At 53.5% G+C, this 21,611-nt stretch overlaps 1 protein-coding gene across 1 annotated transcript in view; it reads left to right on the top strand.

The window, feature by feature from the left end:
- LOC100904554 (Down syndrome cell adhesion molecule-like protein 1 homolog) overlaps nt 1-21,611 on the top strand; it is a 136,428-nt gene that overhangs the window by 57,564 nt on the left and 57,253 nt on the right. The window lies entirely within an intron of this gene.

Below are 21,611 nucleotides of genomic sequence, written 5' to 3'. Positions count from 1 at the left end.
TGTGTAACGGGTTTGCTTCAGTGCGTTTCGAACATGGGCGACGTATCTGCAGGAGCGGAGGAACGGAATGATGTCGACGACGGCAAGCCTCTCCCGAGAACGGGACTGAGAGAGAACGCAAGGCCTCCCACTGTGCATCTCGGAATATTTTCTCCCTGCACGCGTTCTCCCCAAGACAGGAATGAAAAGGAATAGTTGGACCTCCAACCCTCGAAAAGCAGAAGAGGAGATCTCTGGACATGGCTACCTGCAGATCAGTTCCCTCCGAGACGAGCTTGTCACGTTGTCGCTTCAACATTTGTTGAGTCGCGGAAAGCTCAACTTACCCTGCTCTCGTTCACGAAGCGGATTGTTCACAGCTTTTTGTCGAAGTTTCCGCGGCTCGTCCCTCCTTCAATTCGGCCACCGGTCGGACGGTGCTCCTAAGTCGACTTTAAGTCGAGCGAGCGGGCAGGCAAGAGTGGAACTTTCAACCCGAAGGAACGAGGGAGCCAGCGACCGGCAGGCAGGCAGGCAGCGAGTTGATAAATGAGCCCAATGTAAATGTTCTTCTACTTTCTCGTCGTTTCGTATTTGAGAGAGGTGTTAGCAGTTGTTCTGCGCTTTCGTTGAGCTGATATATCATCTCGTGTAGTCTCGAGAGCTCCCACAGGCAGCTTCAAGTAGATAGAGCTGCAGGTGGTACCTCTGAAACGATCGCATTGGAGAGGGATGCCGCCTGGCTTCCGCTCTGGCAGGAGAGACATCTGGAAATGTCGAAAAAAACGCTCTTGAGTGAAAACGTATGCATTCGCAATCCCAGCGTTGCTCAGAGATATCCCGAAACGAGGTGCGCTCACCCATCGGGCTCCACGACGAGCTCGATCATGTCTCGGAATTTTCCGAGGAGGGGCGATCTCTCTGGATATTGCTTGACGACGATGCTCACGACTGCAGCGATGCAAATCTTCTGCTTTCGGAAACCGAAGTTGAAAACGAGCTAGTCGGAGCACGCGTACGGCCAAATAAACAAGAAGAATGATGGATGGATGGGGAACCACAGACTTGAAGACTTCTCATCTGGAACCAGAAGCTCCGTCATACCAACGGGATGGGAACCGCAGGTGGAGCTCGACGCAGAGGAACAGAATATACGAGTGAATGAGTAGTGTAGATAGCTTATATAGGGAGGAGGTGGAGTCAGAGGAGGACGAAGAAATAAGAGCTGGTGCTTCTCTACTCGTAGACGACGTCATTCCAACTTACGAATAGATGAACGGTGTCCCGATATGCTCTGCTGGCCTCAGATGGAGTTTCCGCCGGAGAAGATCAGCCAACCATCCTGTTTCTCTCGGCTTGCCTGCCTGCCAGCCTGCGTCCTGGTTGAACTCCCGGCCGGCGTTTTGACTGGCTCCTGCACGGCAGACGTCTCTTGAGAGTGAGCGTTTGTCATCCCTGAATGACAACTATGAACCACCGACACCACAAGGAAAACTCTTTTTATTCTTCGCTCCATTCCTCGTTCCGCTCTCCGTTCTCCCGAAGCTTCACTGGGTCTTCCGTGTCTCCTTACCGAAATGCGTCGCATCACCACGACTCGTTTCTGCATCGCAGCGAAACCGAAACAGAGAGCGGACATTAGCTACCGTTCGCCCACAAGAAGGACATTCGCTGCTTCCAATCCAGGCGTACGAAGATGGGTATTTTTATCCAAACTATTGGGCGTGAACGAGGGAATTACGGAGGGCCCATGTACTCATGGTTCGTGAATGATCGGATTCCGAATTTCCATCGAAAAGACCTCATCGTGAGCCGAGAGTTTCACGACTTTTCGTCTTCCACCCACGGAAGTGGAGGAGTTGAATTGAGTTTCACAGATTCATAAGCGCTTTGCTGTGCTGCTGAATCATTGAGATTTAATGTGAAATGGCCAGAATTCGGTGAAATCGTGGCATCGCGCGGTCGATGAAAGGGAAGCTCGCGACTTTGCCAGTCTCAAGATTCTATGAATACAATCCACTCGGGATCCGTTCGGTGCTGAATAATGCAGTCCGGGCCTTGTCTCACAATCATAACGGCGTCCAACGTCGCGCCCGCCGGACGCCGGTACTGATGCTTTGGTCAGCGAGTCGGGAATTCGGTCAGAAAGGGAAACCGTCGCGAACGCGGGGTAGCCGAGCGCTAAGCGAAACGGGAGTTGTCGACGAATCCGAGAACCTTGCTCGCGAGACATTGTTTCGATTATTATTTGGGCGAATTGAGAAGGTCAGAATGGCTTCGATGGGATCAAGCATCAAAGTGCTAGGCTTAGCTCCTTCATGTGATCACGCAATTAGTAAACTATAATTTCTTCATCCATAGATAATTCTTTATCTTTCATCTTGTCTGTGGCCAGACCATCTGATGTGAGTGGTTTCTCCAGAACAACGCCTCATCGCGTCTCGGAAACAGCGGCATACAACGAGCCTCGGTTTCCAAAAAAAGGGGAAAACCATCCCACTCCCCGACCCGATATGACTCAGAATTCTTCGGGCCAGTGCACGATGGAATACGCTATCTGAGGGAGGCTATGAATCTATTTCTTAGGTTGAGCGAATCTCCTCGCTCTCTTTCGGGACCCCCTTCACCTCATTCACATCCGCGCTTCCCTGCTTGTTCGAGAATCAAGGGATCCATGGATCCTTGTTAGATGAGGGTCCTGATGTTTTCCTTAGATTCCAGGAACCTCATCCGAGAATCCATCCATTTATTCAATTATTCAGCGGTCCCTCGTTCTCCTGATGAATCTTGGCTCGCTTTATTGTGGCAGTCCGAGTTTGAGATTTGCTTGACCAACTTGTATTCGGCAGATTGCGAATGCTAGAACTTTGGTGCCATGTGGGTCAGGGAGCCGAACTATTCACGTAGCCTTCTCCCCACGTCCGTCCGCGTTTGCGTGCCTGTGTGCCTGTGTGTTACCGTGTTCATCTACGTGGAGCCGTCCCGACCGGATCTCATATCTGCGAAGATTCCGGTCAGCGGAGCTCTCCGTACTGTCTCGCGGAGGAGTCCACTGACTGACTGAGTCGAGGCAGACCGAGGCAAAGCCCAAATCCATGGAATCTTGTTAGTACGTGATGCATTCTAAATTGGTAGCGGTCGACCCGTTCGTCGGTAGCTCAGTCGGTGCATCGAGTTGCTTGCTTGAGGGGGATCCGCGGTCAGATGCTCGGTCAGACGAGTCCCTGTCGAGCTCGGCTCGCTGACCGACCATCGAATGCTGCGGCCTTGTTAGAGTTTTATTTCTTTGGCCGGAAAATGCCATTGTGGGCTGCCTATCTGACGCCGCCGGGGCGGTCTCTCGGGCACGAAAAGAACGTCGACGACGGGCCAGGGATGGATCGGACGATGAGAGGGTTTCGCGCGACTCAACACGGCCAGTCAGGCAAGCAGGCAGGCAGGCAATGCAAACTATCTGCTGGCCGCTGGTCGTTCTTGCTTCCAGATAGGGGTCCACGACGTCGACGACGGCGGCGGCGGTATGCGGCCCTCCATCATGTATTGTCTAACAGGCAAAGGACGTAATCTTTCCACTCAAATTGAGGCTTTTCAACGGAGCGTGATGTTGGAATCCAAGCTGCTCGGCGGCCCTCTCAGCAGCTCGTTCTGGGGCGAAAGTGAGATTTTTCCCCCCGGGCGTTCCCCCGTCTTCCGTGTATCCTTCGAAAAGACGACAAACGCGGACTGAACGACCCCGGCCGCTTGCCGCGACGAAGCAGGCAGCCCATCGACCGCAGCATACCTTACGTGATACGCTCGCCTCCCGTCGTTTTTGCGGCGGCGGAGCTCCCCCTCATCATTCCTGGCTCCCCATGCCCATTTTCCAAGCATCGGCGCTCCGCCCCCCTGTTGCCTTTGGGTCGTTCGGGATTCCCGGTCCCCCGGTCACCGGGACCCCAGCTCGCGTCCACAGGAGCCGGTCGACACCCCGTTTGAGCCGCATATCTCTCCCGCGTACTACGCATCCCTGGTTTCCAGCGGGAAATAGGTACCTTCTATATATAAATATATTTATATCGTATGCATGTGTATTAACGTGCTTGATCGAGCGGAAATCTTTTGAAGACCGCGACTCCGTCGACAGATACCGGCTGTCTTTTCAGTAGTTGTCGCTCTGCTGCTGACTTTCTGGGTGGTAAGCCTTCGGTACGCGCACTGTCGGCTGAGTCGTCGTCGCCGCCGCCGCTTGGTCGCTTCGGCTCGGTCGGGGGAGGAAGAATTCAACTATCGGTCCCTCCCCCCCTCTCCCCGGGGGCGGAGATGATCACGGGGAGGAATGGATGTTCTGTCGAAATTGGTCTGAAATCGCGAGAAATTCGAACAGTATCGGAGCAAGTCGAGAGGAGGATCGTCGGCCGGGAGAAGTGCGAATGACGAGGAGGAGAAATAAGTTTCACGAGCAAAAGTGGAAGGACGACGGATTTCGGAAGCGATGGAATTTCCTGACGCGGATCGGATCGGGGAGAAGTAGCTGATGGGCTAATATTACATCGCTTATTTGCCAATGTGCTCCGGAGTGATACTCAACGTCGTTGAGCTCGAGGACGGGCGACGAAGCGTTCAGAAAAAGCGGTGTGCATAATACGCGTTCGCGAACGTAATCTATCATCGGTCGTTAATGAACGTTCGGAAGCTACTTCCCGGAGCTTACAGCATATATAGAGCTCCTCGGTCGTCTGGTTACGTGGCTCGAGTAAGGGGAGGAGGGACTGCTGACTTGGAAGGGAGAGGAGGGACAAGGACGCGGGGAGGCGAGCTGGGGGAGGAGGAGATCCTCAAGAGGGGGAAAGAGAAATCCTCAAGGAGGTGCCTCGGATGAAGAGGATGAGCCGAGGAGAGAACATTGTATTAGATGCGTACGTTCCGGGGAGGGGGAGGCCTCCAAGGCACGGCAAAGGCGGCCGAGTCTCTGAGAATGGCGAAACTAGGGGGGAGGAAGGGTTGCCCGGGGAAAATCGAAGGCTAGGACGGCATGATTGGGAGAGGGGATTTCGCCAGAGCCTTAGAAGGTATAAGGTGTCACTTTGTATTCGGCACAGAACCGTCTTCGTCTCATCAGATTGGTGTGCTGGTCACGCCACTCCGAGGCAGAGTCTCAAATATCTTCCTTGGAGTCACCGAGCTCGTGCCGCCGCCAGATCGAGATTTCCCGCCCTAAGAAGAATAATTCCTGCTTCCGTTCGGTGCGTTACATGATTTCGGTCCCGTTCCCTCATCGAACTCGACTATCTCACGATCCTTTGACAGTACCATGGAATCTATCTTCTGACGTCTCGAGTCTCGACTTTCCGCGACCCCGCGAGCTCAAAATACCGAAGACGCTGTACGGACAGAATTTTTCCTGACCGGACTCTCCGCCTCGGTCCCGCATTCGTTTCAGCGGCATCAGCCCGCCCTCGGTGTTACGTCCTGGCTGAAGAAGGTCGAAATGACTCGGCCTCCTGCAAATGGCAAACATGTTGCAGCGGCAGACCGAAGACAAGAATGTTGGTAACAGAACATTGTAGAGATTCCTGGTGTCGTCGTCGTCGGCCTAAAACTTCGCTGACCCTATTCCCGAGGTGGGGAATAGGGTCTGTCCAGAGTTGCCGGATGCTCACTTGCGGAGTTCCTTTCGCAGCCAGCTTCCAACAGCCTCGTTTATCACTGGTAAGGGATATTATTGCCCTTCATGCCAGCGAACCGAGCGGGCAGCCAGGCAGCAGGTTTTCCGGCAAATGCTTCTTTGGAGAAATAAAATGAGTGGCCAACATTCGAGAACGGCAACGCGGAGAGGTGGGATGGCTTTCGGGGAATGGGAAAAGAAGAAGACGAGAGAGAGGTTAACGGAGTGGTCAGGCAAGCCACCAGTCGGTAAGCAAGACCCAGCGAGTCTTCTGGCGCACATTTTTGGAATTTCCGAACGACTCTTGGCCGCCGCCGCCGGTCGACAGACTCGAAAAGGAGAATCGAATCCACACGCTCCCGAAGAAGGCGCTCGAGAGGCAAGTGACCAACGTTCGGCTGGTTGCCTTGCTCGCGAGGTGATTGAGTGAGTGAATGACCCTCCGGAATTCCAATTCACCGCTATGACCCTGCCCTTCGATTGCGTCTTCCGGTCCCCCAGAAGCGTCCTGCTTCCTCTCGCCGCTGCTTCCGAGCTCCGAAGTCTCTTCCGAACGCCGAAAGGTCTGGTTTTACTCGTCGAGTCAGGGAATTCTTGAGTTCCTTGCCGGGGAAGAAGGATCGTCTGTCGTTCACGAACGGCTCGAATCAAAACTCTCCGCTTCCTCCCAATGGGTGCCGACACCGGAGCGAAAATCGATGTCGGAGCACTGAATTCAAACTGTCAGACGTCTTGAATATAATTATTGATCCTCCCACTCGGCGCTCTCATCGGGGGCTCGATCCCTGGAAGACTATCCCCAAATCAGGCTCCCGCGGTAACTGATGTACAATATTCCGAGCAGAGTCGCATGGGGGACAAGGGAATCGATGGATAAAACATTTTTTCATGTCCCAAAAAACTCCTCATGAATTGGGCGCGGAAAAGGGTTCAGCCATGACCTCACATCGCACCGATCCCGAAGGAATACTCCCGAGGAGCCCCTGGGATCCAGTTCCGACTCACAATCGACAGAATGAGTTTTCCGAAATCCGAGATCTCACGTGGCCCGAGCAACGTATTCGCGAGACAGATCCTCCGACGGGAGGCAAGAAAAATTAGTTTCAGAGTCGGGCAAGCGCAAAAATGTTCTCAGCCCAACAAAAGAGAAGAGTGAGTCAATGATGGAAGTGAGTAGGAGACATATGTATGCATGTATGGTATGCTTCGTTGCTCACTCGTCTGGTCCGCCAGCTAGCTGGCTCGCTCGTTCCCACCCAAAGCCGGCGGCACTCTGGGCGTCTGGTCTGTCGATTCCGCGGTGGGCAAATCGCTTTCTCGGTCGGTCGGTCGGTTGGTCGGTCGGGGAGGGAGGGGGCGCAGTAGCCGCCGACTTTTTTCCTCACCCGCATATCGGATGGGGGAAAAACTCTCGGCCGCCCGAAGTTGGGAGCCAAATTGTGCGCATCCGATTCTTGGAGTTGCTGAGAGTTTCTCCGCGCTTACCAGTCCTCCTTCTCTGCCGCAATGTCTCATTCCTCCTCGCAACGCCCTTTTCCCCGATGGCGTATTCGCCTCCTCTTTTCGACATGTCATCTTCCCCGCGCAAACTCAACCCCGCTCCTCATATTCTCCCTGCTCTTAAATTGTTCCTCGACTTCACATCTCCTCCTCGACGTGGTGTTTCCTACAATGACGTCCCCCTCTCCGGACACCATCTTCATGCTTCTTCCCTGAGATTTTCCCGTCGGTTTTCGCTCCGTCCTTCGCTCCAGTCACTCTTCCCAATGTCGTCTTCATTTTCCCTCCTATTGCCAGTGATTCCCTCTCATGACTTTCTTCTACGCTCCATTTCGCCGCCACCAATGATCTTCTATTGCCACCCCGAGCTCTCCCCATCGAGAAGTTTTCGGATCTCCCCGGCCGCTTGTGGTCTCGCAACGCGATTTGCTTCTGTCTGTCTTCATAATTTTTCTCCTTCGTATCATTTTTTTCCTCCCTGCCTAATAATGGACAACGCAAAAGCAGTTTTGTGGTCGAGGGCTTCCGCCGCTCGTAGCGATGGGGCGCGGCGGCGAACCCCTCGCCTGGACCCTTTTCGGAGCCAGACGCAATACCGATATTCGTCGCAGATTCAAAATCGCAGCGTGTTGGGTGTGAAGCGCGGGATTCCTCTCCCGGGGTTCGAGAGCTCGTGTTCGAATCACGGTCTAATGAATTATGATTGCGAGTCATTTCCGATTCGTCTGCCGAATAAATGTCTCATGCGTTCTGCTATGCGCTCGGGAAGTTTAGCGAGTTCGGAATACCGTCCGCTGCGGCTCCCCGAGAGCTCCGGTCGCGGCAGAGTCGAGCTCTGAGCACCGCACAGGGCGCGTCTCCAATAATAATCGCCATGCTTCAACGTTCCGTACGACGAGGTGAGCTCTATGATGAGCCCTCGCATCGGGTGCGTCGAACTTGTTTTTGCCGCTGAGGGGGAGTGTTGACTGGAGCCTTCATGAAGTTATTCGAATTCCTCCGTCTCTTCCTCTTCGTGATCCGGCGTCATTGGAGTCGTCGTGGATTCCGTAGGGATCTACGACGCAATCCACGACGCATGCAGTGGAGGATCAGTCATGGGGGCGAATTCATCATTCTTTTCGTCTTTTTTCTCTTCGTCTCCCCATTCGCATGGCAAAGCAAGAGCTTCGCCGTGGCAAAGCCCCGTCCCCTCCCTCCCCGCTGTTCCCCGTCGTAAGTCTGAGACTAAGCCCCGACGTCGCGTTCGCTCCTCTTCCTCAACTAATAGGAATGCAAGCATGCAGACAAGCAGCAATGCAAGCACCAAGTATACGACCGGAACAAAAGGCAAAACGACAAAGTCAGCAAACAGCTTTCGGACCTCGCGGGGGGAGAGCCCGGGATGGCGAATTTGCGGCAAGAGGCTAGAAATCATTCGTGGCAAAGCACGGAAGGAAGGAAGCTCAACAATTAAGTACTATATGGCTGTCTACTAGAGTAAATGGCCCAAATCAGCTGGGACGTCTGAGGCCGAGGAAAAGCGAACGATCCTTCCTTCTCGTTCCTGTTTCACACGTACGATTCGTAGAAGGATAAGAAAGGTCCAGTAGGGTTCTGGTGACGTCGAGTCGACCCAGAGTCCGGTTGAGCTTCGACAATCGTCGAACTCTATCCAGTTGACGCAAGGATCAGATTTCAGTCGTCTGGAGAGACTCTTGATAAATAAAATCTCGGATTTCGTTCTATTCTCGGCGTAAAGAAGCAGTTCGAGGAGCTTCGAAAGGAGGAATCCGGCACGGAAGACGCCGTCGAGAACGCGGAGAACAGAATTTTGCGTTGCGTGCTTTTCCAGAATACGGGAAGCGGAATCTCGTTGAATCTCCCCAGGTTTCACTCAGCGGGTTGATTCTCATGCTCGGGCGGGACGTGGACAAGGGAAAACATTTCCATGGAGAAGTTCGATCGTCATCCGTCGAGTTTCACGGTCGAAAGTTAATTTTCCCGCTTTCCCGGCTCCGCTGTCGAGTCGGAACGGGAAGAACGCCGCCGGGACGGAGTTTTGTGGCGGTCGAGACCGTAGCGTCCAGTCACCTAATAAAACCTGCTGAATACGACGTTGCGATAGAGGGTTAGGCGGGAAACGAGAGGGGGAAGGAGCTGAGCCGGGGAGAATTAACGCGAGAAAATGAGGAAGCAAGGGAAAGCCAATCTGAAAGTGCACCTTCAGCGAATCGACTCGCTGTGAACCGTGGTCTCGGACCTCGGGCAGGCGTCTGTGGATAATACTCGTATGGGCGGCCGGAGATCTGCTGCCGATGTCGTGGCCGCTGCCGTCGTTGATAGTGCCGCTACTGTTTCTTCTGATGATGATGATGGTCGCGCAGTCAGCGGTGCTGCTGCAGCAGCAGCAGTCGTCGGGCCTGCCAACAAGGGATCCGGAATGAATGACCCAAAGAGAAATGGACTTACAAAACGACTAAGAGAGCGAGACGAAGAAAAAAGAAGTCGTAAGCTACTTGAAAGTGGGTCTCCGGCCGGATAGCGCAGAGATCGTGTCCCACATCAAAATCAGGCGAAACCGAAAAAAACGTCCAGCCGTTCTTCAGAGTTATCTTCAGAGGGAGGGTGTTGCAGAAGCGATAGTCTCGCCCGAGAGCCGAGGGTATAGGAAACGATTCCGGACGGGTCATTCCACGGAAAAGGGATGGATGAGGGCTTCCCGGGGAGGACAAGATACTAGAGAAGAAGCACTCGCACCCTCGGCGTTGGAACACGGAAGGAGGCCGGTCGAGAGTCTCGTAGAAGTACTGTGGAACTGGTGTGTCCACAGGGAGAGGAATTTTCCAGGGAAGAAGGTGGAGGGGGGAAGCTGCGGCGAAACGGTAAAAATAGGACGGAAAAAGCGGAGGGTACGGTTTAGCTCAGCAATTTTCCAGATAGCTCGTTGGTAGGGAAACTGACCGGTCTTATATATAGCCCTATTATAGGTTTGCCGGGCTAGGCGGGCAGCGAGCGTTCGCTCGTCGTCGTCGTTTGGTCATTACTTTGTCGGCCATTAGGAAGTGTGTTTTAAGTCTATAAAGGCCGCATTTTACGACCAGAACCACGAAACTATTCGGCGTTTGTCGGACTGCCGGGGACATCGCCCCGATTCCGCCACGACCACTATCGATCTCACACCCGCCGTTCACCGCTAAAAGTGAAAATTGTCCCGGCTCCTTGACGATACCGCGCTCCCTCCCACCTTCCCTGGGGCTCATGAGTGAGCGACGAGAGATCTCATTCTCTCATCCTCTCATTTACGTCGATACTTAATTTACGCGGGCTCCCGCGCAGTCGGTAGCCGGCATGAGAACCTCGACGGGCCTCGCTCATTCCCTTATTCTGTTTGAGCACGAGCGCTCAGGTGCCATAATAGGTTTCGTAAAAAAACGGACGGCCGAGAGCGGTCACCGCGTTGCGTGCAACCTGATCATGGTATGCCAATCTAGAATGAGCCGGAAACCCAATCAGGGATGAGGCGCTGCGAACTTTAACGTCGACTCTAGACTCTGAACAACAGTCAAGTCCCGAGAGCCGTCCCTTCTCTTCATCCTCCCGGTCGAGTCCTGACTCCCCGTTTTCTTCGAAACGACTCCCTCGCCTTTCCCTGATGCGATCGGCTTCCCCGGTAAATTCGACCTCTGCGACCGCTGCGGCGAGCGAGCGCCCACGCCCCGGCCACCCCCTCCACTCGTCCTGTGTGACGCCCCTCTTTGCCCCCAACTTTCTGAGGGCTCGACTCGACCGTAATCAGTCACGAGGAAGGCACCGATGTCACCTGACCCCGGCCGAAAGCGACCTTGATGGTGTTGGCGCAGGATACCCTGTACTGATGCGATGTGCCCGACTGAGATAGTGGGAGAGTGACACACCAGTGGAAGTGAACCGCACGTTGCCGTCTCGCCGCGCCTCTGGACTTACCCGAGATCGGCCGAAGCAACAATCATGAGAGCTGCGCGAGAGGATACCGACTGATCGCTGTCGAGCTGACCATTGGCCCGCATGCCGGTATCGGACATCTCAATTTCCGTGACGTTTTCCTGGAACCCCTCTTCGAGACTCGGATGAATAATCACCGAACATGGGTTCGAATCTTCCCCCTTCTACTCCCCAGGAGCTGCCTGTGACTTCGCAAATATTTTGATTTCGCGAAAATTTCGGGAGTATTGAGGGACCGGGGAAAAACTGATTTTCCCTCAATTAGGAGCACTCTGAAAGAATACTCACATGAGTGATTGATGGATGAGCGGCGGGAATCCACGGCTCACGAACCAATCAATTCTCGAGGAACTATTATTTGCTGGCTCCTCGAAGATTGTGTTTGCCTCCTGTATGAGCTTGTGTATACACTGTTGTAGCCACCGAAAGATGGATCGTCGTCCCTCATCGCGTGTCCACTCGGCCATCAGCACCACTCAACCCCACCAAGCCAGGTTACAACGAGCCCCGTCTGCTCGCCCGTCGCCGGTCCGACCCGCCGCTTACCCGCTTGTCTGCCGGCCTCCTATTCTCCTACCTGTCAATACTGAACGCTGACGAAGCTTGATTTTCTCCCACTTTTCCGCCCGGTCGTCTCGCCACTCCTTCCTTCTTTGTTGTAGCTCGACTTCCTTACTCGCTGCAGGCTCATATGTTCCATCACAACGTCTACAGAGTGTAACTGAGAGGGGTTTCGCGCTCTCCCTCCAGATGAGAATCTTGGAAATCGACTAGCTCGTGGTGCGTCCGTGAGGAGGGAAGGGAGGATGCTGAAGCCGGTCCGCACAGGTCTTTACTACGTCGGTGGATAGAGAACCTTACGGCGTATTCTGTTCACCTCTGCCGATTTCCGTCATGAGGCCCAAGTCCGGATACCTGCCGCTTGGGGTGGGGGAAAGACATTCGAGCTGCCGCTGCTTCTGCTATTCTCCTGCAGGCTTGGTTTCAAGAGTACGGCGAGAGGGGGAATGTAGGTTTGCTCGCTGGAGGAACTCGCAAGCTGGCTGGCTGCTTGGCGGTGAGAGCGGACACGGACGTGACTTTTTTGGAAAATCTACATTTGATCACGAAAAGAAGGCGCACCGCACCCCTCATTCCCCTGCCTCGCTCTCACTCTTCCTCAAGTTCCCCTTCGGCGGCTCCCCGACTACTCGTTCGCTCTGGGAGAGTCGCTCTTTGTTCCTTCCTCAAGCATGAAGGAGCGAGGAGAGCTCCGGAGAAATCGGAGATAGACTCGGGACCAGAGTCCATATCCTTCCAGAGTATTTGGAGTATGGGGAAAGCGCCGGAGGAGAGGAGACCGAGAGGAGGGGGAGGTGAGGAACGTCGCGGAAGAAGAGGCGAGTCGCGGTAGGAGGAAACGTCGGCACGGGACTCTCGGTGGCGGGGAGACTTGGAACGAATAAGGTAGTGGAAATCGCGAGCTGAAGTCGAAGCAGTCGCCAAGGAGGATAGAGCAAACCATGGGAGGGGTCTTGTGGAAGAGGGGGGAGAAGGGATCATGAGAGAAGAGACCCTAAATTGCTCGTGGGTTGTTGGCTGGTTTGCCGGCGGACTGCATATCTAATGAATGATCTACTTCCAACAAGACAAGAACATGTCAAATTGGCTCGAGTCTCCAAGAATCCCATCTCCATACAACAAACACAGCCAACCGAGAGAAAAACTGCTCTGAGTAGCAGCTAGGCAAAATCCTCTGTTGGAGGCCCTCGATGGAGGGAGCAAGGTTGACCTGAGAAGCCAGGAACGAACCTTCCGCAGTGATTCCGAGAGGCATCGGATTGCTCGATTTTTGTGCACGCATGGTGGATGGAGGATACTCTCAGAATGTACGGCTTTGTGTCGAACGCATAAAGATCTGAGCATCGATCGCATCAGCCGCGTCAGGCATTAACCGAGAGAGCTCACAATGACTTGAAACTTTGAGATATGCAGAATTTCTTATTCACGCGCTCGAGATCTTGATTGATCGCCGGGCTCCCTCTTTATTGAGAGCAAACAAACCAACAACAGTTTCCGCCCATCTCATCCGGAAAGCTATCGTCGCGATAGCAATATTTTCCTGTTAAGAGCTGTCGAAACTTTGAGCTTCCGAAGTTCGGGCTCTCTGGAGCGAAAGCTCTGATTTGAAAGCAGAAGCGGAAGAAAAAATCGAGGTCCGGGAAAGGAAGTTCCGGAATTCGTTCGGGACAGGAATCGATGCTGCCGGGGGAAGGACGGAGAGAAGCCCGAGGTGGGCTCTCGGCTCTCCAGGACAGGAGATCTGTCCTCTATCCGAACACATTCCAAGTGATCCGTGAGAGTCCGTCGTCTGATGTTAGCTTGGCCGGATGCTCGACCGCTGCTCGACATTGTCCTTCTCCTCATGTTCTCCTCCTCGACGGGTCATTTTGTCCGTGCCCTCTGTCTCTGCTGGTATTCCGATTGGAATTACTTCTTCAGGGGGCCAATCAGTCACTGCAGGGGCCTTAAGCTCCACGCACAGATTGCGAACATGTGATCACATGAAGGAATAGCTTACCGGATTGAGAGGAACGAGTACGGAGGGGCATCGTCCTTCTGATCGGGGCCCGTACAGAGTAGAAGGACGAAAGCGACACGCGGAAATGGCAAGAGCAAGATTCGGTGAAAATTCGGCTATCTCCGCTCGCTTGTTTCCCTTTGATCGACGGTCTCGAGCAATCCACCATCGGAAGTGACCGCGGCACTTCAGCAGAGGAGTTCATGAGCTGCCCAGATTACGGGTGAGCATCTCCTTAAGAATTTCGAAACTGACGACCGATCGTCCCGAAACAACTGAATTCTATGCCTCCGATTGGGCTTGTTTGGGTCGAGATTTTCGTATCGGGTCGGGAGGTAGACTTCGAAAAATCAAAATTGATCGTGCGCGAAGCTCGAGGAGCCGGAAATCTAAGCAAAAACCAACCAACTAAGACTGAACGGACCGGGGAATCAAGGGAGGAACCTTGAGAGATGTGCAAGACGTTCTTCAGGACACAAAGCAGAGACAGACAAACTGCTTTGAGAGGAACGTTGAGTGAGGAACAGCGGAACCTTGAGGAAAATCAGCGAATCGGAAAATTACTAGACAAGAGAGAAAGTAGCTGTTCCTCTCTGTTACTCTCCCGCCCTCACTATCTGACGGACACCGGTGCAGCGCCATGTTTCCTAGGGTAATCGAACTCAAATCCTTTCTGGAAATAATCCTGACAGCTCTCGACGACTCATTGGAATTCCTTCCGGATACCTGATTTTCTCGATGACATTCACAAAACGAGAACGGCGAGGAATTCGCGCGGGATCGGAAGTGAGCGGAGAGATCGAGGAGTTCCTGGCGTTAAGCGAGATCAGTCGGGACGAGTCTATCGAAGCCGTACTAATCAAGACAAGGTTTGGACTCAGGGGGGGATCCTCGCTCCGAATCTGATCGCAGCTTCGCGTGGCCTTAGATGGTGGAATGTCTACGAGCGACCCATCCGGACCGATGAAGAGGGAAGAGAGCGGCTTCGTCGAGAGAACCAGAGCGAACAGTTCTCTCTGATTTTCGAGGAACTTATCAACTTATAAGTTATCGACAACTGTCCCGAGCGTTTAGAAGTTTTTGAGAGACCCCCCAAATGAGATAACGTCATTTGAGACGAAAGCCAGTTGCAGTTCCCGGCCAACCGTCAATAATGACGGCAGCTCGCCTGGGGAGGGAAAACAGCAAAGAAGAGCGAGAAGCAGAGGCAATGAGAGAGCTGGAGGAAAAACGGTCCGAGCAGGAATCACTTTTCGTCCGAGGCAGCCTCGCTGAAGGGGACCAACATACCGTTTGATGGGCATCGAAAGTTCTAATTTTTTCGTGCGAAGTTAAAAACCGCAGCGTCGAGTCCAACGCAATGGACTTGTGAGGTTCTTGTTCCCTCATTTTCACCGCTACCAAACAGCGGTAGCAATGTGGAGATCCGAGTCGATTGCGCCGCCGTCGCTCTATCCCGAGGGCATATCGACCTTTGGAAAGTTTTTGCCTCCGAACTCCCTTCCACGACTCCAGAATGTTCATTCGGGGAGGGATCTCTCAAGACCCCGCGGGAGAGCTTCCCCCGCTCGAGCGGGAGGACTTTCCCTAACCTCGAAGTTCTCGACTATGCGGGATTATCCTCACAGTTCTGCATTGATCGCAAATGTCGATTCTCGAAGCCACCAACGAATTCCGCAGGATGGCAAAAACTTCGAACAGCGAATTCCTGACACGCCGCGTGGGTCGGGCGAGCCGATCCACCTGCTCAGTCGACTTGAGCCTCCGGTGGATGCGAGTCAGCCGGTGAGGCTTGCATGGGATTTTGACCGATGAAAAATCAAGTCCCGAATCTCGAAGACGAACGTTCGCCGAGTAGGATCATCTGTGACACTACTGACAATGAGAACTAATCCCGAGGGATGTTCGGTGCTCAGTGACGATGATGATGATTATTACTCGGGATCAGAGACCAGCCGGGACACAAAGCTCCCCGGTGTCAGGGAGGGAGTATGTGTGCTCAGACTGGGAGTAGATTTGGAAGTGGATGGGAACCAGTGATGCGAGATAACAAAGTTCCTTTTGTGCGCTCAGTTTAAGGACAGGAAGGGAGGGCAGAAAGGAGGCTTCATTAAACTATCACCAAAGTGTGCTTGTGAAAGTAGTTCTTCTTCAATCCAACGGCATTCCCCCACTCTCTGAGTTGCGTCATCCACAGTCGGGAAAATTCCCGAATCGCTCGAATGTGTGCCGATTTCTAGACCAATTTCCAGAAGATCTCACGGGCTGGAAATACGTCCCCGTAACTGAAGTAAAATCATCCGAATCCCACAGCGACCGACAGGAGTTTCTGCGTCCCGAAACCGATAAGATGGTCGACTCCCAGCGCGGCAGCCTCTCTGGATGCGTTCCACAGCGGCTCGGGAGTTTGTTGATTGAATCGATGGCAACGAGGGAGACCTTCTCAGTCGCTTGCATGAATATCGATGCTCGTTTCGCGCGTTTCGGGGTAGCAGGTTGAAAATCCCGAGAATCTGCAGCCAGCTCCTCCTTGGAGCAAAACACTCCCGAGATCTCCGATTCGGCCCGCATATACCAAAATCGCTGAAATATTGATCACAGACGCTCGCATCGACGCATAGAGTACTTTCACTCGCAACGAATACACCGTTCGACGCGCGCCCTTCCCGCGAAGACACGAATAATACACAATGAAAATCAGAACAGGGGAATCGGGCCGCGACTATCGTCGAATTATTTTTTTTCTTCTATCCCTCACTCATACCTAGGATTTGAGCCTCGTCGAGTCGAATAGGTACTCACAGTCGAATCGAAAGGCAAGCCTTATACAATCTCGCATCATACTCGGGTAAAACCTGGCATGGGGCTTCGGGATCGGAATCCGAGACCGAGATCCGGGGCATTCCTTCTGGACAGATTGTTCGGACGAGCTTTTCTCTAAAGTCGGCAGACCGTGGTCTTCAGCCAATTGAGGCTCCTTAGCGGAACAGCGAAGAGATTATGGAACGGATCGCGTGCTATGATCTGCGCGAATTTATTCCGCCTCCATCGTCGCGCACTCAGATTGGCATCTTTCCCGTTCCCTCTACCGTGAGGGACGGAGGAAGGCAATTATTGGCCTCCTCGTCTGCGATTTTCATTTTCTTATGGAACTCCCCGCCCATGTCTTTCCGCTGGCGCTGCTGGTCAACTCCCCGCACCCTCGGGCTGTGGTTGAGACGCGCGTGTCGGAAGAGGTCCCTCCATCTTAAAATCCTTATCATTCAGACTCAACTTCTTGTAATAAATCTTGTCATCCCGAAGCTCGAATACTCTGCTCCCTGTGTAGCTCGGTCCCGCTGTGAGGTGATTAGCGCGTAGCCATGAATCGGACGATGGTCTGGAGAGGTACCGCGGAGACCGGAAGTGGAATCGGGAGACGAAATTCAGAGACCACTCCGAGTGAGAAAGGGGAACGAGAGAGAACGGCGAAGGGCGCTACCAAGGGGAAGGGGAGGAAGCGGAAAGAAGGAATGAGAGAAAGTCACGCTGTCAAATGCAATCAGAATATCAAGTGACACAATGAGGGGAATCTACCAGAGTCGGCTGTTTTGTCAGATCACTTCTTTGGTGGGTCGAAAACGTTGTCGCCGCCGGATCAGATGTTGTTTCGTGGGATTCGATGACGTTCCGTGGGTTGGTGATGCCTTCTCCCCATCCATATTTCCCTCTCGTTCTTCCTTTTCTCCTATATGTCATCTTAGCCTCACGCCGATGTTGATCTTAGTCCGCAGTCGGCTTAGATTGTGCGTCATGCAGCTGGCGGATCGCTCGCGCCATCACCAGCCAGCCTGTTTCCATTCTGTTCACGAATCTGCCACGTCGTAGACTAATAAGGAACCTTCAGCAGTCGGACGTGGCTGGCTCGGTCATCGCTGTGAGCACGAAGGCCAGCGCTTGTACAACATCACAGTAGGCAATCCCGGCATTGGCTCGCATTCGGAGCAGCAGCCTAATCCGGAATCCATCGGAACAAACTGTCGCAGAACGAACGGTTTTTCTCTCTTGAGCCGGACGCCGCAGAAATCGTCTACGTCCGATGCCCGACTACGGAGCGGGAAATTGATTTTCCCGCGATAATGGCGCAGTTGATCAGCCGCATCCTCGAGATTGGGGGAAGGAGTCGTTAGAGCCGATAAGGATCACGATAGATCACGAATATTTCGTGCTTTTCGCTTCGTTCTTCTGTGATTGAAGCCCCAATCGGCAGCTGTCGGGACACGGCGCTCGTCGGTATGCCCAGACAGCCAACACAACTCGACATGCGGATCAGATGATGTCGTTACCCGGGGTAGCTCCGTTTCGTTTGGTTGTACTTCTCAGCTCGGTCATTTTCTCCCCGGCTCGTCGGTCGAAAACAGCCGTAAGACGCAGGATCAGCTGGAGACGTCTTATTAGGACGGCACACGTCACCTGCCGCTCCCCGGCAGACAAGGATCCTCCATGCTATCCAGGCAAACCATCCATCCAGTCAGTCAGTCAGTCAGCTAGGCGAGGCGTGAAGTCATTAGGTTCCAGCAAGACGCGTGCCAATATCCGTTCTGCGGCTCAGCTCGCAGTCCTCCCCTACATGTCTCCAAGTGTTGTCGTCTCGGTGCCCTCGGCTGAACGAAAATCACGTCCCTAAATTACAGGCACGGAGACAATGCGGACTCGATCATATAGTAAATTCATATCGGAACTTCCCTAAGTGTGTATTATCTACTCCATGGACCCGCCCGCGCTCATCCCGCCTCGGTCGGCTCTTCTCCCGGCTGGTACCTACATAGTTCGTTGGCGGCTTGATCAAGCGCCGTTCCATTAATATCTTGGACAATATCTTCGGGAGGACTGGAGGGGACCAAGTGGGGGGGGGGGGGGGAGGCGGCTCGGAGGACTCGTGGGGGGTCCACTTTGGGCTGCGTATTGCAAGCAAGTCAGCCAACCGGCAAGCCTTTTTGCCAGGGGGAACAGATGGGGCGGGTGTGCATGAAGGCCGAGGGGAAGCATGGTCTTCCGCTAGCACAAGCTCTTCCATACATCTTTTTTGATGACGTCGACGTCACAAACTTTTCACTACGAAATGACTTTCGCCGCCGCTTCGACCGGCCACGCTAGAGTGAGGAATACGATGACGAAATAAAACGGAGAAGGGGGATACGTCGATGAGGGGATCCGATGCGACGACGGATGGAAGAGGGAAAAGCTACGCAAGCCGGAGACGAGTAGAAGATGAAGAGAGACAGAGAAGAGATGCTGAACCAGCGACTGTCGAGCGAGAGAACGAGAAGAAAACAGGAACACGCTGTACCATTCGAGGGTCACAGTGGAACAAAGAGGAAATCGGAACAAGGCGCGTGCATCGGAATGAATGCGACGAGCACGGGGAAGAGAGAGACAGGGGCATCGGGGATCAGGGCGGAGGAGGAGGTCAGACAAGGCGGAGAATGATTGGCATGAAAAAGAGACGAACCAACCGCCCGTCGAAGCGCCATTGCCCTCCAGTCGAAGCCGCAGGGCTCAATTTGCGGACAGAGTCAATTTGGCGACGCCTTCTCGCTCGCTGCTCAGTCGTCGTCCTCAGTCCGATTCTTCCTTTTCCGGCTACTCCAGAGCGGGTCTACTTTTTTTTTCTGGTCCCACTCTCGGATGATGTCCCCCCGAGAAACAATCGGAATTTCTCGCCTTCGACCGCTCTCATGTACCTGTATGCCGTTCCAGCGATCCCTCATCTCTCCCGAAACGCTTCTCTGATGCACACTTGACGGTTACTCCTTTCCCTCGACACATCTTTCGCACGAGATATTTCCTAGAAAGTAGAGATGAACCACAGTATCGCCCCGATCATATCCACTTCCCGGAACTTCAGTTCGATTCTATCAACTTCTCGAAATGGTCGATACAATCGAGATTTCTATGGAAGCTCGACTCTGTCAGCCTAGGTTATATCGACCATTCCAAGAATCGAAAAGCTGATAAAACCGGGGAGGATCCCCTGGGAGTCTCCATCAATTTCTCCCTCATACACATACAATATGATCGAGGTTGATGGGATCGAGGTTCTTCTGTATCTCTCAATAATGAGAACACGTTCTCCTTGTTGGGGAAATCCTCAATCCCGAGAAGAAGAGTTATGTTTTCATGGTTATAACCATTTGATACTTGTGAGAATCATCATTCATTTTCAATATTATTACGCTCGTTCCTCGTAATTATATTTCGATAGTCCCTCCTCCTCGTTTTCGTTCTGCAGAGAATACTTTTGCGGGAACGTATCCATTCCTCTTGGAATTCCCTTGTCCTCTCTGTTACTCGGTGACGATTCCCCCGACACTGCCAGCTTCCCCAGACCCAGCGCTCCTCTCCGTCGGCCCAGGTCTCGACAGCGAAGCTCCGTATAAACTCATCGATTCCCCACGCGTCATCGTGATTTCATTGTGGACGCTCGACTTGGTACGGAAAGTCCGACTTTCGAGCCAGATTCATTTTCGCCGCCGCACAAGCAGCTGTGCGCTGCTTGTCAGGGCCGCTGTTCTCGCATACTATGTTCGTTGTTTTCCTCGCTCACTTCTCGCCGACGTCGCCGTCGTGTCGTTCCACTGAGCCGCTCCTGCCGCTCGCCATGGAAAGCCTCTCAGCCGCCCGTTTCGGAGCTCGTTCCATGTTGCTTTTGAAGATTCGATAACTTCGACATGTTGTAGCGAGTCCCCCATTCTCTCCCAGGCCGGCCCCCGTGCCGTGAGCTACTGCAACATATTTCCATCCCATGCGGAACGAAGCCACTCAGTGGGTCGAGAAGTCAGTCAGTCACTCACTCAGCCCAGCCAGAGGGACGTGGCAGACTGGAAAAGAGAAACCGGAGTAGTTCTGCAGCTGAGCTCTGACGTTCGAGTAGGTAGCGAGCGAAAAGGACGACATCGGCCGTCGCGGCACCTAACCAAACGTTTTCCGATCAAGCTTCGTTGGTCGTCAGAGGCACCGCCATGTAGCCGTAGAGGGGTTCGGCTGCTTGTTCCTGTTTCAGCCAGTCTTCGCCCCGGGCTACAGCTCGTCTATTAATCGCCCCGGCAACTGATATCACACTTCATTTAGCCATCCGCCAGCAGCTAAGCGAGTCGACCGGGGCTGCCTTCAGGTTCGCCCCCCCCCCGTCGCCCCTCGACCAGACCTCTTTTCGAGGCTTGCACGAGCCCGAGCCGGCTTCGGTTCCTCAGTTAGTTCAGGCGAAATATTTCTAGGAGGGCAGGTTGTACGAACTCATCGATGTGTAATTTTTCGTATCTCTTCCCCTTGCTTCCCTATTCATTGTGTGACGTGGTTTCCCAACAAGATGAGGGATTTACGTATCTGCCAGCAAGGACCGCCGTAGAACTACGATCCTCTGCGGCTTATGGTTGGGATAGAGGTCTGCTTTCGGTCCCCTCCGTTGCCCACATTGATTAGACGAGAGTGAGCCTTGCTCCCCGTTAACAGGGTGCGAGCAGGAAACCGAGTCTTTCATGATCTACAAGCTGACTAGGCAGACGCTATACGGCGGCGTTCTTTAACTAGTCGAAACCCCGCTGCCTTCACCGAGCGTCGTCGCTATTACTGCAAGCTCGGGTGTGCAGTGTCGTGATCGATGATTATCAGCCTACACGAGGCGACAATGTTGATACGTTCATTACGCTAGATTTAGACTGATGACTCCTCTATGCGGATGAAGCCAACCTGCATATCGACCGTCATTGTAACTACCTACTGTCCCGTCCCGGGGTGGGATTCGTTTTAGATTGTTCCTAGATAGGGAAACTCCAGTGGACGAGTACGAGAATGTTTCGGGGCAGGGCGTCCGGCTCCTAGAGCGAGACGCTCAGGCGATCCAGGTCGGGGGAAGGGGTATGGATCTCTTCCATCGAGGGGTCGAAGAAATAGTGTAAATTTGTCTAAAGGAAAAAAAAGAACAGG

The sequence above is a fragment of the Galendromus occidentalis genome, unplaced genomic scaffold (assembly GCF_000255335.2).
Source record: "Galendromus occidentalis unplaced genomic scaffold, Mocc_1.1 scf7180000077182, whole genome shotgun sequence".
In the NCBI taxonomy this organism is placed as follows: domain Eukaryota; kingdom Metazoa; phylum Arthropoda; class Arachnida; order Mesostigmata; family Phytoseiidae; genus Galendromus; species Galendromus occidentalis.
The sequence above is the reverse complement of the archived record's forward strand: the minus strand, read 5'-3'. Positions and strand labels throughout refer to the sequence as shown.